Source organism: Castor canadensis, chromosome 2, assembly GCF_047511655.1.
Source record: "Castor canadensis chromosome 2, mCasCan1.hap1v2, whole genome shotgun sequence".
NCBI lineage: Eukaryota > Metazoa > Chordata > Mammalia > Rodentia > Castoridae > Castor > Castor canadensis.
Genome location: NC_133387.1, coordinates 181,414,838 through 181,429,543, shown reverse-complemented (window position 1 = coordinate 181,429,543; position 14,706 = coordinate 181,414,838). Strand labels below are relative to the sequence as shown.

General features: G+C 54.1%; 1 protein-coding gene across 5 annotated transcripts in view; it reads left to right on the top strand.

Moving 5' to 3' along the window:
* The first annotated feature begins 1,020 nt into the window (after positions 1–1,020).
* Grik4 (glutamate ionotropic receptor kainate type subunit 4) overlaps positions 1,021–14,706 on the top strand; it is a 422,725-nt gene continuing 409,039 nt past the window's right edge. For 3 of the 5 annotated variants that reach the window (XM_074066528.1, XM_074066527.1, XM_074066526.1), the window contains exon 1: positions 1,021–1,182. The gene's annotated coding sequence lies outside the window, so the exon portion shown is untranslated. The remainder of the gene's footprint in view (positions 1,183–14,706) is intronic. The other 2 variants (XM_074066525.1, XM_074066522.1) reach the window with 1 other exon arrangement.

Genomic DNA, 14,706 nt, shown 5'->3' with positions numbered 1-14,706 from the left:
ATATTCTGCAGTCCACATATTGCCCTTCTATGCCCAAGACCAACAAAATCCTTCCCAGAGCATCTGGAGAGACTGTGGGTGTGTTAAGGGATGGGTGGGGCACAGGTGATAGATGGGAGGGCTGATGTAATGACTTTGGGGTCTGTCCAAGACAGACCCTGCCGGTTGGGAAAGAGGGGATAATAGGTTTGAGTGGGCCACATGTCCCTCAGGCCTCCTGGTCCCTTAGGGCGCTCCATCTGCAGCCTGGCTTCCTTCTTGGTCCTGCCACTTGCTCCCAGTGTGCTCTGGGGCTGGGCCCTTCCTTCCTCGCCTCAGGCCCCTCGTTCTTAAACACGAGACGTTTGTGTTCATAAATTAGTGCCCCGGAACTACCAAACACAGGCCGTTGCTCTTCAGCCTCCTGGAAAGAATGATGGATTTGCCTCTCCCCAGAAAGCCTCCCCCTCTCTATCTTTCACACCACCACTGAGGCCTCAGTCTCTTCCGTACCAGGGCATGCTCGTCCCTCGTGCTGGTCCCCAATTGCCACCAGAAGGCGCCCTCTGCCCGCCGAAGGCGGCTGGGCTAATACCTCCTCGGGGCCGGGGTGGGCTGCCCCTCTGCGCAGAGTGGTGGAGAGTGCGGACTGCACCCAGGTTTCCTGGCTGAGGTCGAGACATCGCGGGGCGCGCCACCTGCACGGCCCTCGCCCCTCGCCTCGGCCGGGTCCGGCACCGCTCCCCCAAGCCGACTTCTCCCACGCTCGGCCCGGCTCCAGCGGCGACCGCAAGTTTGGATCGGGCCACCCGGACCCGCCGCCGCCCGGTTATCCCTGTGCCTAGGCTCGGGACGCCGGCGAGGCCCCCGCCGGGGCGCGGGGCGAGCCGGCAGCGCGGGGTGCCGGTGGCCCCGAAGGGGCGCCCCCCCCAGCCGGCTGCGCGCGGGGCCGCCGCAGTTCCCGCGCTGCCCGCCGGGCGGCGCCCCGCGCCTCGCCGCGCGCCTCCCGCGCTCCCCGCTCCCGGCTCGCTCGCAGCCGGACACAGACTCTGCCTTCGGCTGCCGGCGGATCGGGCTGGAGCCGCCGCGGCTGCTGCGGAAGAAAAAAAAAAAAAAAAAAAAAAAAAAGGAAAACAACAGCCCGGCGACCGGCCGAGCAGCGCCGGGCCCCCGGCTCAACCCCTGGAGTGCGGAGCCGCCCAGGTAAGGGCAGCGGCCCGCCGCGGAGACCCCGGCCCGCGCCCCCGAGTGCCATCCGCGCGGGCCCCCGCCGCGCCGCACCCCGACTTCTGACGTCTTCGCCGCTCGCTCCCTCGGGGCCGCGGCCCGCACCCTGCCCGGCCCCCGCTCACCACCCCCGCCCCCCCGCTCCCGCCTTCAGCCGCCCTGTCCCCCGCACTCCGGTGCCCGAGCCCCCCCGATCTGCCCCGTACTTCCTTCAGTCTCCATCCCCGTCTGCCTCCCCCCTCCGCATCCCCTCCCCGGCTCTCCATCCTCCCGCCGTGGTCCTCCCCCTTCCCTGTACAACTCCCAGCCCTGCCTCTGCCCCCTGCAGGGATGACGGCCCCTTCCCGACACTGGCGCTTCTCCCCCTCCTCGTCACCCTCCGCTTCCCCCAGCGCCGAATCCCCACTACAGCCCCCCTACAGGCGCAGCATTGCTCCCAAAGCCCCCTCCCCCTTCCCTCGCTGCCGTCTGCCTCCCCTGCCCCCTGCCCCTGCCCTGGACTCCGGCCACCACCACACCCCCCATCCTACACGCCGTCTTGCTTTGGCGGAGCCAGCGTCCTATCAGAAATGACCCTCCTTCCCGCGACTAATGGGGCTCCCAGCCATCCCACCCTAGTTCACCCGAGTGGGAAGTGAGGGAGAAACTCTAGAGACCTGCATTGGGCGCGGGAGGGGGAGGGGGCTGGGGGGAGGGGGAGGGGAGGCGACCGAGATGCTTTCCAGTGAGGACCCGCAGAGCGGCTCAGTCCTGGCCAGGGTGGAGGGCGCCCTGGTGACAGCTGGGACAGGGGGGTTCAAGGCGCTGAGAGCACCTGTGCCTCGCTCCCCGGCTCCCCGGAGCTGAGGAAAGTGAGGGAGGAGGTGGAGCCCGGGGAGAGTTGGCGGAGGCCTGCCTTGGGGTGGGGGAGGCGCCGCCTAGGGGCTGGGTCAGGGCCCTCTGGCCAGGCTGCCTGGCAGTGGCGGGGCAATGCGGGCTGAGCTGGTCCCCGCCTGGACATTGAGCTGCATGGCTCTTGGCATCTGTACTTGATGCTGCCATCTTCCTCTTGGTGCTGTTGTCTGGTGATGCCACGCGGTGCCACCTCCCTGCCTCCCTCCAGTGGCTCTCCTGGGCATGTCTCCCAGGGGCCTGGGTTGTCTGGGAAGAGGAGGGAAACCCTGTCTGGGCTGGGCCCCTCTGCTGGGCAGTGGGCATCTCTGAAGAGGTCTAAGGACTGGCCAAGAGAACTGAGCCCTGCGGGGACAAAAACAGCTACCTTCACGTGCAATCCTGGGGGTCACCTGGTGGTAGTGTCACTTCCAAGAGTACTTGGAAACAGCTGGCACGATATCTCCTGGAATGGGACTGCCTGGGTTGGCAGTGGACAAGTGAGAGAGAAGTCCCATCCATCCGTAGTCCCTGAGTGTCGGCTTAGGTGGCCGAGGCAAGGGGCAGGAAATGTTGGCTGCATTTGCTCCTGCCAGGGAAGGAGAGCCCCTGGAATTCCACTGGGCATCATCAGGCTGGCTTTATTTGCTGAAGCGGCAGCTCATACTTTACCATTAATCAGGTTTATTATTTTCCTTACTGGCTGGATGTGTACCTCAAGGTCGCGACCCTTTGGAGAGTTAATCTAATATGCACACATCACAGTGTCTGGGTTTGTTTAATTTTCTGTATTTTGTGCGTTTCTTGTGGCCTGGGCTTACCTACCAGCTTCCTGTCTGACTCTCCAGCTCCGCCCCTGTCCTCCTCTGGCTGGGCCACCTGAGACCTGCAGGCAGGGTTGGTTCAGCCTGATGGGGCAGGTGCTAGTGGAGGGGAGGCTGGGGGCAGATGTTGGGATTCCACATTTCCCCCATCCCCCACCCAGGCATCTTTTGATCTTTGGCTGGTGCTTTCCTAGCACTGAAAGTTCTGAGAGACTGGAGCTGCTTCATGGTTTCACTTTCCAGTTTGAAAACTGGAACTTTCTCATGATGGAACCCTTCTCTAGGGAGAAACTCCCTGTGGAGTGGAAGCAGGGAGTTCTGGAGTAGGGAACTCAGCTGCTTCTGGGCTAGGTCTGAGCTCCCCAGAGATGGGAGGAGGAAAGAAGGAAGGACGGAACGATGGATGAAAGGGAGGAAGGGAGGAAGGCAGGCAGGCTCAGGAAGCAAGAGGACAGTTATGAGGCTGGTGAGTTCACCTGTGGGAAGAGCTCAGCTGTTGTCCCTGCTCCAGTATTAATCCCTTCCTTGTGACAAAGTTCTGCAGACTTCCAGACACTTTTCAGAACAATGGCTGCATTGAATGCCCCCCCCCACTGTAGCCCTACCAGCATTTGGTCTGCCTGCCAACGCCCCCATAAGGAGGTGGTATTGACCCACAGAAACTGAGGCTCAGAGAGTTGAATGATTTGTCAGAGGCAACACAGCTTCATCAGAGGTCTTTGCACTTGCAGTCCTGTACTTTTGGTGAAGTCCTTGCTGTTTTTTAAGGGCTCAGTTGCTGGGTCCTCAGAATCCCTGTCCCGTCCCCGTCTCTTCAGTGCCCACTCAGGTCTTACCTGTGGTGACCTGGTCTCAGGGGTCTTCAGTGTCCCTGGGCTGTGGGATACCTGTGGAGGCCTTCCCCTGGAGTTGAGGCCCTCTGTGTGTGGGTCCCAGCCTTCATGTCGCACCATGGCCTCTGGTGCGACCCTCTTCCCACCCCTCAGCACAGGACCCATACTCCCTCACTCACGCCCTTGACTTTTTTCCTTTCTGCCCATCCTCACCTTGCCCAGCCTTCAGGGTGCAGTGGGTTCTTTTATGACCTGGAAGGGTGACTCCAGCTGCTCGGTGTCAGGCACTTCCTTTCCTTACATCATCCCTGCATGACCTGCTTAACCTGTCTGAGCCTCACTTCCCTCACCTGTAAAATGGGGACAATCTCACCTGCTTCAGAGGGTTGGCAGCCTGGAAAGTGAGAGGGTGGGGATGTGACTGGTTCCATTAGAAGGTGAGCCCAGGTGAGTATCCAGGATACATCAGCTAGGTGACTGCCTCCCATTCTCCCTCTTGGTGGACTGGGTCACCTCCCAGCTCCTGCCTGGCATTGATGATGAGCTGTTCTGTTTGTCTACCTACCCAGATGGCAAATCCCACAAGGAGCAAAGCCTTTGCCTGGTACCTGTTCACATACTTCAGCTCCTAACACTGTCTTTCAGCTGCTGTAACCTGGCCCTGTCCATAGTGGAGACATAAGAAATAGTTACTTACATAAAATAGGGTATGCCTTATGTCTAGCAAATCCAATATGGAAAACAATCTTGTACCGCAGTACCAGGCTGGGTAAATTATGGGAAGGAAGGAAGGAAGGAAGGAAGGAAGGAAGGAAGGAAGGAAGGAAGGAATCAATTTAACATCCTGTTGACTGCATACTCTGCTTGTTTCACTCAATCAGTCCAGCTACCTTGTGAGTTAGATGTAAGCATCTTCTGTCTTACAGATAAGGACAGGAGTCCCAGGGGGCTCTAATGCTGTCACATACCCTGTCCTATGTCACAGACCAATGCGGGCTCCAGCTTCTTTACTCTCGGGCATCATTTATTTTCAAAAGTGGGAGGGGGCATTTCTTCAACAGTTCATCACAGGTCTTTGAACATCCAGGCACTTAAATCATTCTCGTGCAGCCCAGCAGGTGTGTGATTTGGGCAAAGAGCACACTAGACACATGTATGGGTGGAATGTGATGCCCTTGTTGACACGCACGTGGTGATGCATATGCCAAGCGGAGCTCGGTGATGGGGGGGAGAGCTCCACAGAGAGAAGGGTGAGCAGTGGCCATCTGCAGGCAGAGCAGGGGGAGAGAGGATGGAGTGAGTAGGCAGAGCGGACAGAGCAAGTGAAGAAGGTCCTGTCAGCTGCAGAAGACCCTATCAGTGGAGTGCCAGGGTGGACGGGTAGGGGCAGAACTGACCGAATTCAAGAGGACCTTGAACGCCAAAGAGAAAAGGCTCTGGTGGCTGCAGCAGGCTCGGGGGAGTTGTTGAAGATTCTTGGGCAGAGGAGTGTTATGCTGAAAGAAGGGTTGAGGGCTAGGCGGGGGTGACAGTTGGGGGGGCTTGAATGACATTTCTGAGGAACGGCAGAACGTGCCGACAGATTGGATCAGCAGATGAGGAGCAGGAAGTGTCGGGGTAACTTTCGGATTTCTAGCCTGGAGTCCAGAGAATGGCAATGAGACTTTCAGAAATAAGAAACCAGAAGAGGAAGTGCTTTCCCCAGGTTGCCATGAGCAAAGTGCCTGGGGCATTTGGGGACCAGGCTGCATGGCCTGTGGAGTTCCTGGACAGCAGCTGAGCAGTCTTGGGCCAAGTGTGACCTTTGGGGCACATGCGGCAAGGGGGCTGTCCCTCAAGTGTTTGATGCCTGGATCTCACCTCTCACCCTCCTGCCAGCCCTCACTGCCTTCCCTTCATGGCGCTGGGACCCTGTGCCCAGCACTTACTCCCTTTGAAGTTTCCCCTTCTGTGTTTGTCGCCTCCAGGGGACCCAGAGTGGAGCTTCCATCCCGGAGGTCGGTCAGGGACCGCTGCATCTGCTTTGCTCACTGAGGTGTCCCTAGTGCTTGCCAAGAGCAGGTGCAAGCAAATATTTGTCCTACTTAAGAGGCCTCAACTCATGTTTAGCAAATGTTTGCTACAGGGATAAATGCACAGGTGGCCGTGTGAGCCTTAGAATTCTGGGATTGGTGTCCAGGGCTCCGCAGTCAGACTGAACTTCCTGATTCTGTGACCCTCTCGCCTTCTTTCTGTCTAACCATGGGAGTCCTAGCTTGGGTGGCCAAGGAGCCCAGGACTTCCCTGTCCCCAAGCAGGCAGCCCTCCCTTCCTCATGTAGTCCTGAGGCTGAGGCTCATCTGTTGTGCACCACAGGGAGGCCTTAGGCAATTTTATGTCCACGAACTATTGACTGACTGACCAATCACTGTGAGCCCCTGCCTTCTCATTGGAAGTCAGGCCACCATCCTACCTATAAGTTGGGCCCATTTGCTCACCTGGAAGTCAGGCCAGCCTCCTCTCCTGTAGAGTCGACTTGGCATCTCACCTATGTGTTGGGGAGCAGTTTTCTCAGAGGGATCAAGGTAAGCTAAGTGGCAGTGGTAATGTGGTTGTTCAAAGTGCGTTGTGGTATGTAGGCTGTGGAGAGGCTGACAGGCTAGCTGGGGTGTGCCCAGAGTCATCTTGGGGAGAGGATATGCTAGGGACCAGTGAAAGAGAGCAGGTGTGGAAACAGGAAACCCAGGCTACGAATTGCTGCTCAGTGTTCTCTGTATAAACATGGGCATACAATGCATTGTGCCTCTCAGAGTTCCCAATTCAGTGAGACCACCCACCACATGAGGCCCTATGGGTCTCTACTGCAGCCCCCAGGAGGGAGCAGGGAGGAGGTGACCTCCAGAACAGGGGAGTCCTGGTGCAGGCCTGGGAGGGTGGCTAGCAGTAAATACTGTTTGCAATGGGAGTTTAAGGGCCAGAGTTAAAGAGGAGGATTTAATAGAATGAGAAATCAATAACTAGAGGAGGTTAAGATGGGTGAGCGAGAGGCCGGTAGCAGGACACATTATAAAAAGGAAAACTTTAAGATAATGTAGAAGATGGAGGCACAGGTGGGGTGGGCTGCTCTCTGTTTTCCTTTGCCATAGCCAGGTGGTTCCCAAAGAGGGAGTTTCAGGAGTGAAGTGACAGGCAGACCCCGTACTGCTTTCTGAGTCTTGTGGGTGGTGGGCACCTCCCTTGCTCCCTGGAGCTTGGGTGTGCAGTGGTTGGCACTTCTGGCTTCAGAGGCTCAGGGTCTTCTAAACCCAGCAGCCTGGCATTGGGCAGGGGCTACAGCAGCTTAGTAGTGACTCCTGAAATCTCAGCAGGTGCAGGAAGTACCAGAGAAGCAGCAGTTGTCAGTGTCAGCAGTGTTGCTACGTTTTCATGTTCATAGCATCTTGCTAGCCCCGTCCAGGTCAAAAGATCTATAGAATAATGTTCCTAGCAAGGCTGGTGAGAGAAAGGGGATGGGGACATTGCTCTTTGAGGAGGCAGCAGTGTGTTTTTTTTTTTTTTAAGTCAGAGTAGTCTAGAGTGTCTTTAGTCAATGAGAAGAGCCTTGGGACCCAGGAAGGTAAAGCCACCTGTCCAAGTTGCACAGCAGGGATATGGCAGAGCTGGGGTGTAACCCCAGGCTCCTGGCCTGAATCTCTTTTACTGAGTCTTGTGGTCCTTCACGTGGCAGTGAGAAAAAGAGGTGATAATAGTCATTTGGTCCAATCCCAGCATCCAAACAAAATTGGACTAGAACTAGGCGGCAGAATGTTCTTTAAGGCACTAGACCGAGCTCCTTGGGGGCTGGGTTGGGGCTTTATGTACACTGACAAACGGCAGATGTGAAGTTAGCAACAGTGATAATGACAGGAGTGCTAGCTAATAGTTATCAAATCCTTATTGTGTAATGAGCATGACACAATGAGCTTTCTGTATATTATCCTAGTTTATCCTCTTAGTAACTGCTATGGACTGAATGCTCATGTCTTTTCCCAAATTCACACATCAGTGCTAATAATGCCCAAGGTGATGGGATTAGGAGGTAGGGCCTTTGGGAGGTGATCAGGTCATGAGGCAATGGGATCAGTGCCTTTATAAAAGAGGTCCCAACCCAGATTCCTCACCTCTCCCACTTCTGGCTGTGAGGATGCAGCCAGAAAGTGCCATCTATGAACCAGGAAACTGTCACCAGACACAGAGTCTGCTGGTGCCTTGATCTTGGACTTCCAGCCTCCAGAATTGTGAGAAATACATTTCTGTTGCTTATAAGTCACCTAGTTTATGGTATTTTGTTATGACAGCCTGAATGGATCAAGATAAATTTAAGGTACTATTATTTTGCCCATTTTATAGATGAGGCAGCTGAGATTCAGCCCAAAGTCCCCTGGCTAATAAGCAGAGCTGGACTTTGTATCCAGGAAGTCGGATTTCAAACTCTGGTGATAATTACTGTGTGTGTGGCATGTGGATGTGTATGTACATTTATGTGAAATATACACGAATCCATCCCTGGTTCCTAGACTCTCCATCTGGCTCCCTCATTACCTCTATTCCTCATCTCTTAGGCAAAGAGGCCAAAACTGGTTTCTAGAACTGACATCCTCCAGCCCCAGGCCCAGCCTGTCCAGTTATAGCAGGCATGGACAGTGGGTGGTGGATGGGCTACGCTATCAGCTGCTTGTCTTTCCTTGGCCTGGCTTCTTTGACCCTGATGACAGGGTCAGTGGCAATGTTGAGGAATTGATTAAAGATCCTTCCATCATTGCAGTGGTCTCTGAGTCGTGTGCCTACCATGGAGGACCTAGAAAAGGAGTGGGGTGGAGACAGGAAGAAGGCATCTCAGCAGTGGTCAGAGCTTGGGTGAGACTGGGCTCTTGGAAGTTAACAGCAGCAAACCTCCCCCCGCCCGCAACATACTGCAGGACACCCCCCCCCGCAGGGGTCTGTCTGTCTGCAGCACCTCAAGGGTCCAGCTGGCTGGCACAGCTGCCCTAGCTATTCCTTGGGGACTTGTGGGAGAGGATGGATCTTGCTGGGGTCCTTGATTCTCAGTAACATGACAGGCAGTTTTCCGGGGAGAAATCCAATGGCAGCACTGTTGTGACAGTTGTGTCATTGTTGCTCTTGACAGTGTCTCCTCTAGCTTGGTTTCATTCATAAGATCAAGTGGGGTCTTTCTCTTTTAGGAAGCAGCAGAGGAATTCTCAGGCTTAGGGGCTGGAGTGGGTTAGGGAGGCCAGAGGTCCCTCTGGAATCCTTTCCTAAGTTCCTCCACCTGTACAGCCTGCTGGTGCTGAAGCCACTGTGCCACATCTGATGGTGATAGGTATTATTATCCCAGACTCTCAAGAATTTCAGTAACTAACTGAAAACCAGTTAGTTTCCCCTCATTGTTTGGGGGAAATTGGATCAGGATCAGGAGTCAGGAGCAGCCTATCCTGGGCTCTGTCTGAGGCCTCCTGCAGGCCGCACACCGTCTATACAAAGGGCAGAGATAGTCATCCCAGGGCACATGTGCTTGTCCCAAGGCTGAGAATCTTACGTAGAATAAGGCAGCATTGGTGTAAAAATGACAACTTACACTTGACTGTCAGGAAAACGGAAAGCCAGGAGGGTGAAGTGAATAGTAGAATCTTGTCCCTGGGAGTATCCTGAGATCATTGTGCTCACGGTCTCAACCTGCGGCTCATGTGGTTGGATGGTTATCTAACCTAGGCCCCACCTCCCCATTTCCTGAGAGCCAACATCACCGAGCACCTGCTGTGGTCCGGGTTCTGCTTCTAGATGCTTTATGTGGACTAAGCTGGCCCTCCAGTGAGTTTCTTCTAGAGATACCAGGAGGTCTTACCTTATGCTGAGCCAAATCTATATCCCTTAGGTCCTTCTTCTATCTTAATTAGCAAGAAATAAAGCCAGCATTCAACTTCATCCTCCTTGGTTTTCCAAGACTTTTTTTCCTTAGACTGCAACCCCCTAACTAGCAAGGTGACACTGGCCTGGGGGGGGCTCAGGGACATGTCCAAGGCTGGGACTTGCCTCCCAGAGGAGACAGTTGCCTGGTCCTTGTCCACTCAGGGCTGTGCCAATGGCACATTCATGACAATATGTTTTCAGAGTACTTTGCGTGTGCCAGGCACGGACACAGCAGAGGCAGGTGGGCACACCCTAAGACTGGGTCCTGAGAGATGCGTGCACAGATATCTGCTTAGTCTGCCAGTTAGACTGGGCCTGAAGATCAGGGGACCAAGGGACCACTGCTCTTTGAGTGTCAAGGAGCCTGGGTGATGTTGCAGACACCCCATCAGGGGGCCCCAAATTCAGATGACCCAAATCTAAGAGCACAGATTGGGTAATTACAGGTAGGGAGTGCATAGCTCGCTAGTTTATTCACGCTAATACAGCACCATCCAACTCTTCTGAAGAGAGAAATCCTGCTAGAGTTCAAGTGCATAGGCTGGAACATGAGTTCTGCCAGGTAGGTGCAAATTGGCAGTGCACAAGGCAGTTGGGCTGTTTGGGGAGGGGAAATTCAGGGAGACTGTGTGTTTCCATCAGTGCTGGTAGGCTCTATCTTCCCTCAGCCCCTTTTGGGAAAGGGGTTGTTGGGCAGGGGGGCCGGCAGGTAGGATGTCCAGAACTTGACCTGGGGCTTCAGGGAGTGGAGTAGAGCTAACCTTGTCCTGTATTCTGGGCCAATGCTGCTGCTATTCTTGTTCCCTGGTTTTTGTCCTTATGTGCTACTGTGAGTCCTCACAGCAGCCCTGCACCATAGCTGGGTCAGTCCTGATGGCAGTGGAGGGGTACCACAGATACTCCTGAGTCCCTTGTACAAGGGCACACAGCTGAATCACAGCATCTCCCGCTTCTTATACTGTGTGTCCATCATAGCCAGGGCCGCTATAAAGAACTGGAAGGGGTCTGTGCTCCAGCCTCCAGCCCCCAGCAAGGAAGGAACTTGAAGCAGCTCAACTGGGAATGGTCAGGTGGCTGGTAGCAAGACAAGGCCAGGCCATGCTTGCATGCTTTGGGGAGGTCCTCAGATCACCATTGTAGGTGTGGGCACCACTGGTGCAGGCACTGTTTCTTAGCATCCATTCCTCTGCAGTTAGGGCAGTATCAGCATACAGCAGGTGCTCAATGCCAGTTGTTGAGTGAATGGCTCCTTTGTGCACTTGTCTGCAGAGGCTGGGCTCCAAGGACCCTTGTCTAGAGGGAGCCTCAGCTCTGGACAGCTTGGCTGGGTGGTCTTCAGCTCACAGATGTGGGGTTGAGCAGTCAACTGTGTGGATCTCAAAATGCCTTTCCCTTGCAAGGGGGTTGGGATTTGTTCTCAGTTAGCATCACCGCAATGGAGCTGGATCAGTAGTAGGTAACCTGAGGTCTGCATGGATCTTGGCCAAGGTCAAGCCTAATATCAGGGAATTGAGGAGGCAAGACAGGAGTGTGTAATGATAGCCTCTCAAGCCAAGGGAGCATGTACCCTGCTGCCTTGCTCCCCCTGGCCAGGGCCTCATGCACTGGTTTCCCCCAGTGTTCCCGCTGACTTCTGGCCAGCCGCATTCATGCCAGACAGGACATGGAAGGAGCTGCAGAAGCAGACCTTGTGAGTTTGAGAGGCAGAAGGAGAAAGATGGCAGGGATGTTGCACAAACCCTCAACAGGCGGGAAACACACACCTGTCAGATCCTGGCCAAAGCTTGGAGCAGGGGCCCAGGCTAGAATGGGGCACAGAGGGGACAAGCGGATGGCTGTCTTCATGGCAATCCAAGGGGCTTTCTGGAGGAAGTAGGCCTGTGAAAGGAAGGACTTAGTGTCATTGGGAGGGGCTGGTCTGATGTGCGGGAAGTTGCCTGGTGTAGGGATGAGGTGGCAGGACAGGCCTGGATAGCCTAGGGTAAGGGTCCCCCTTTGTTTATTCTGCAGTCGTGGACAAGCCAGCTGCCATGTCTGAATCCTCTGTCTAGTAGTAAAATGGGGGATAATAAAAAGCCTAAACTAAACGTCTTGGGGAAGAGTAAATATGATAACATGTGCACAAGGGCTCCTTAAGTGATACAGTGCTTTCAGAACCGTATGATTTTATTTATAGAAAGTCCTAGAACAGGCACAGTAATCTCTGGTAATGTGTCAGGGTGGCAGATACCCTGGGGGGGGCCCTCAAGGAGCCTCGATAATGTTGTTTACGTGGACACCCATTGAGCCAGACATTTAGGTTCACTTTCTGCCTGTGCATTATTCTTCAGTTTAAAGGTTCTTTAAAATTGAAGTGCTTTTAATGCATATAATGGCCAGGGTGGAATGGCTAACGTGCGGGCCCTTGTTCAAATGTCCAAGAGGAGACCTGGAATGGCATGAATAAAAATAGTAGCCAGTATTTGTTGAACATTTTAGGTGACAAGCTGGTCACGTCACAAGCATTTTTCTCATTTAATCCGACAACAACCCACAGTTTACAGGTAGAGAAACTGAGGCTCAGGGAGTTTGCCTAAAGTCACCCAGCCAGCCTGTGGTAGTGGTGGGGCTCAGGCCAGGTCAGACCCAGTGCCTGCTCTCTCAGCAGAGTGGAGTCTGCAGGACACCTGGGCAGGCAATGTCATCCTGACCCCTTCCTTGGCAACTGGAGCTTGTCCCCTGCATCTGGGTTGTTTTTGCAGCTCTGACTTCAGGGTCCTGCTGGGCTTCAGCTTGCACGGAAGGTGCACAACAGCCTCAGTTCCCACACTGCTCTCAGCGTAGAGAAGCTTCCAGAATGGCAGTAGTGGGAAGCAGGAGCCAGAAGGCAGGCATTGCTCTGGAGAGCAGTGGGCTGGCTGTGCTGGGTGCCAGCCTCCAGGTTTGGGAAGGGGCTGGGACTGGGTGGAGGCTGTAGGGCAAAGGGTGGAGCACTCAGTTACAACATTCCAGGGCAGCCCAGGCAGGTGAGGGAGGGACAGCAGCATTTGTCCCAGCAGCAGAGGGGAGGAGATACCTACTGCTATGTGTGCCCTGGTTTCCCTAGAGCCCTCAGGAGAAGCCGTGGGGCTTGCAGCCTCTAGGGTTGGGCTGGGGCTGGGTGGAAGATGGAAGTCAGGTGCTTTTGTTACCTTTCTTGTACTCCCACAGAGCCACCTCTGACATGTGGCCTTGTCTGGGAGAAGAAGGATGGCGTGTTTGTGTTTATATGCAACTGACAAAGTAATGAAGCCTTACTGTTGTCCAGACTCCCAAGCAGGTGGGAAAAAGGGGCTTGGGGGTCCCTCTCAGGGTGCTGGTGAAGGCTTTTTTCCCAGCTAAGCCTGCATCACCTCCTCTAGGAGGCCTGCCCTACTAACTGTTTCAACTCTTCGACCATTATATCCTGGCTCTCAGCAGAGACATGCTGTGAATGGGTAAATACATTAGCAAGCTCGTTGTTTCGTGTTGTTTGTATCTTAAGTCAGTCATCAGCGTGTTGATCCTGTCAACTCTATTTGACTGGAGGCCGGATGAGGGCTTGAACTATGAGGACACTGTCTTGGGCATCCCACCCAGATAAGCAGGTACTCATCTGCAGTACTGACTCTAGTTCCCCAGTGTGGCTTTGGCTCTCTGCCCTCAGGATCTTTTTTTTTTTTTTTTTTTTTTTTTGGCAGTACTGGAGTTTGAACTCAGGGCCTACACCTTGAGCCCCTCCATCAGCCCTTTTTTTGATGGGTTTTTTTGAGATAGGGTCTTGTGAACTATTTGGCCGTGTTGGCTTTGAATGGCAATCCTCCTGATCTCTGCCTCCTGAGTAGCTAGGATTACAGTGAGAGCCACTGGTGCTCGGCCTGTGTCAGGATCTTTGCACATACTGTTCCCCCTGTTTAGAATCCCCTTTTCCAGCTCCTCTTCTCTTGTGTCACTACAGCTTATCCATTCCTCTTCTGGGAAGTCCTTTCCTGCTGCCCCCTCCCCTAGCCTACATGAGGCCCCATTTGTGGGTTTTGTTTTGTTTTTCTTTTTCATTTTTCTTTTATTATTCATATGTGCATACAAGGCTTGGTTCATTTCTCCCCCCTGCCCCCACCCCCCTCCCTTACCACCCACTCCACCCCCTCCCTCTCCCCCCCTCAATACCCAGCAGAAACTATTTTGCCCTTATTTCTAATTTTGTTGTAGAGAGAGTATAAGCAATAATAGGAAGGAACAAGGGTTTTTGCTGGTTGAGATAAGGATAGCTATACAGGGCATTGACTCACATTGATTTCCTGTGCGTGGGTATTACCTTCTAGGTTAATTCTTTTTGATCTAACCTTTTCTCTAGTACCTGTTCCCCTTTTCCTATTGGCCTCAGTTGCTTTAAGGTATCTGCTTTAGTTTCTCTGCTTTAAGGGCAACACCATTTGTAGGTTTTGAAAACAGCTCCCTGCCCATCTTCCTTGGAGCACTTTCCACACTGTACTTGAGCTGCCTGCCCCCTGCCCAGATGCCCCATTGGGTACTGAGCCGTCACCCAGCCAGTGAGCAGTGGAATCCAGTTCTCCTTTTCCCACTGTTACACTCCCATCATGTCCTTCCTTCTTAACAGCTCAGTGGCCTGCTCAGGAACCAGGGGACCCCAAGCATGTGTCGTCGCTCAGCACCTGAGAGTCCCTGACCTTGGAAGGGCCTATAGTCTGACTTCATGGTGCAGGTGGAGAGGAGAGTCTGCCTGTGACAAATAGCCCTGTGGTCCCAGGACATGCAGGGCTAATTCAAGTGCAAACAGTGTATTAGTATTTATTACCCATGCTCCACTGCTAATAAAATTTGAGTTTTAAAAATAATGGTGAGTAAATGAATCGGTCGATGGCCTGTGGGGAGAGGATGCTGAGAAGGATATTTCATGAGAGGAGCAGCAGGGGACAGAGCAGGGGCCAACTCTGAAGATGGACTCCTGGCTGCTATAGGGGTGGGGGCTCCTTCTGGGGGGCAGCCACCCCAGGCCAGATCAGGGAGTCATTAATTTGCAGGTAAAA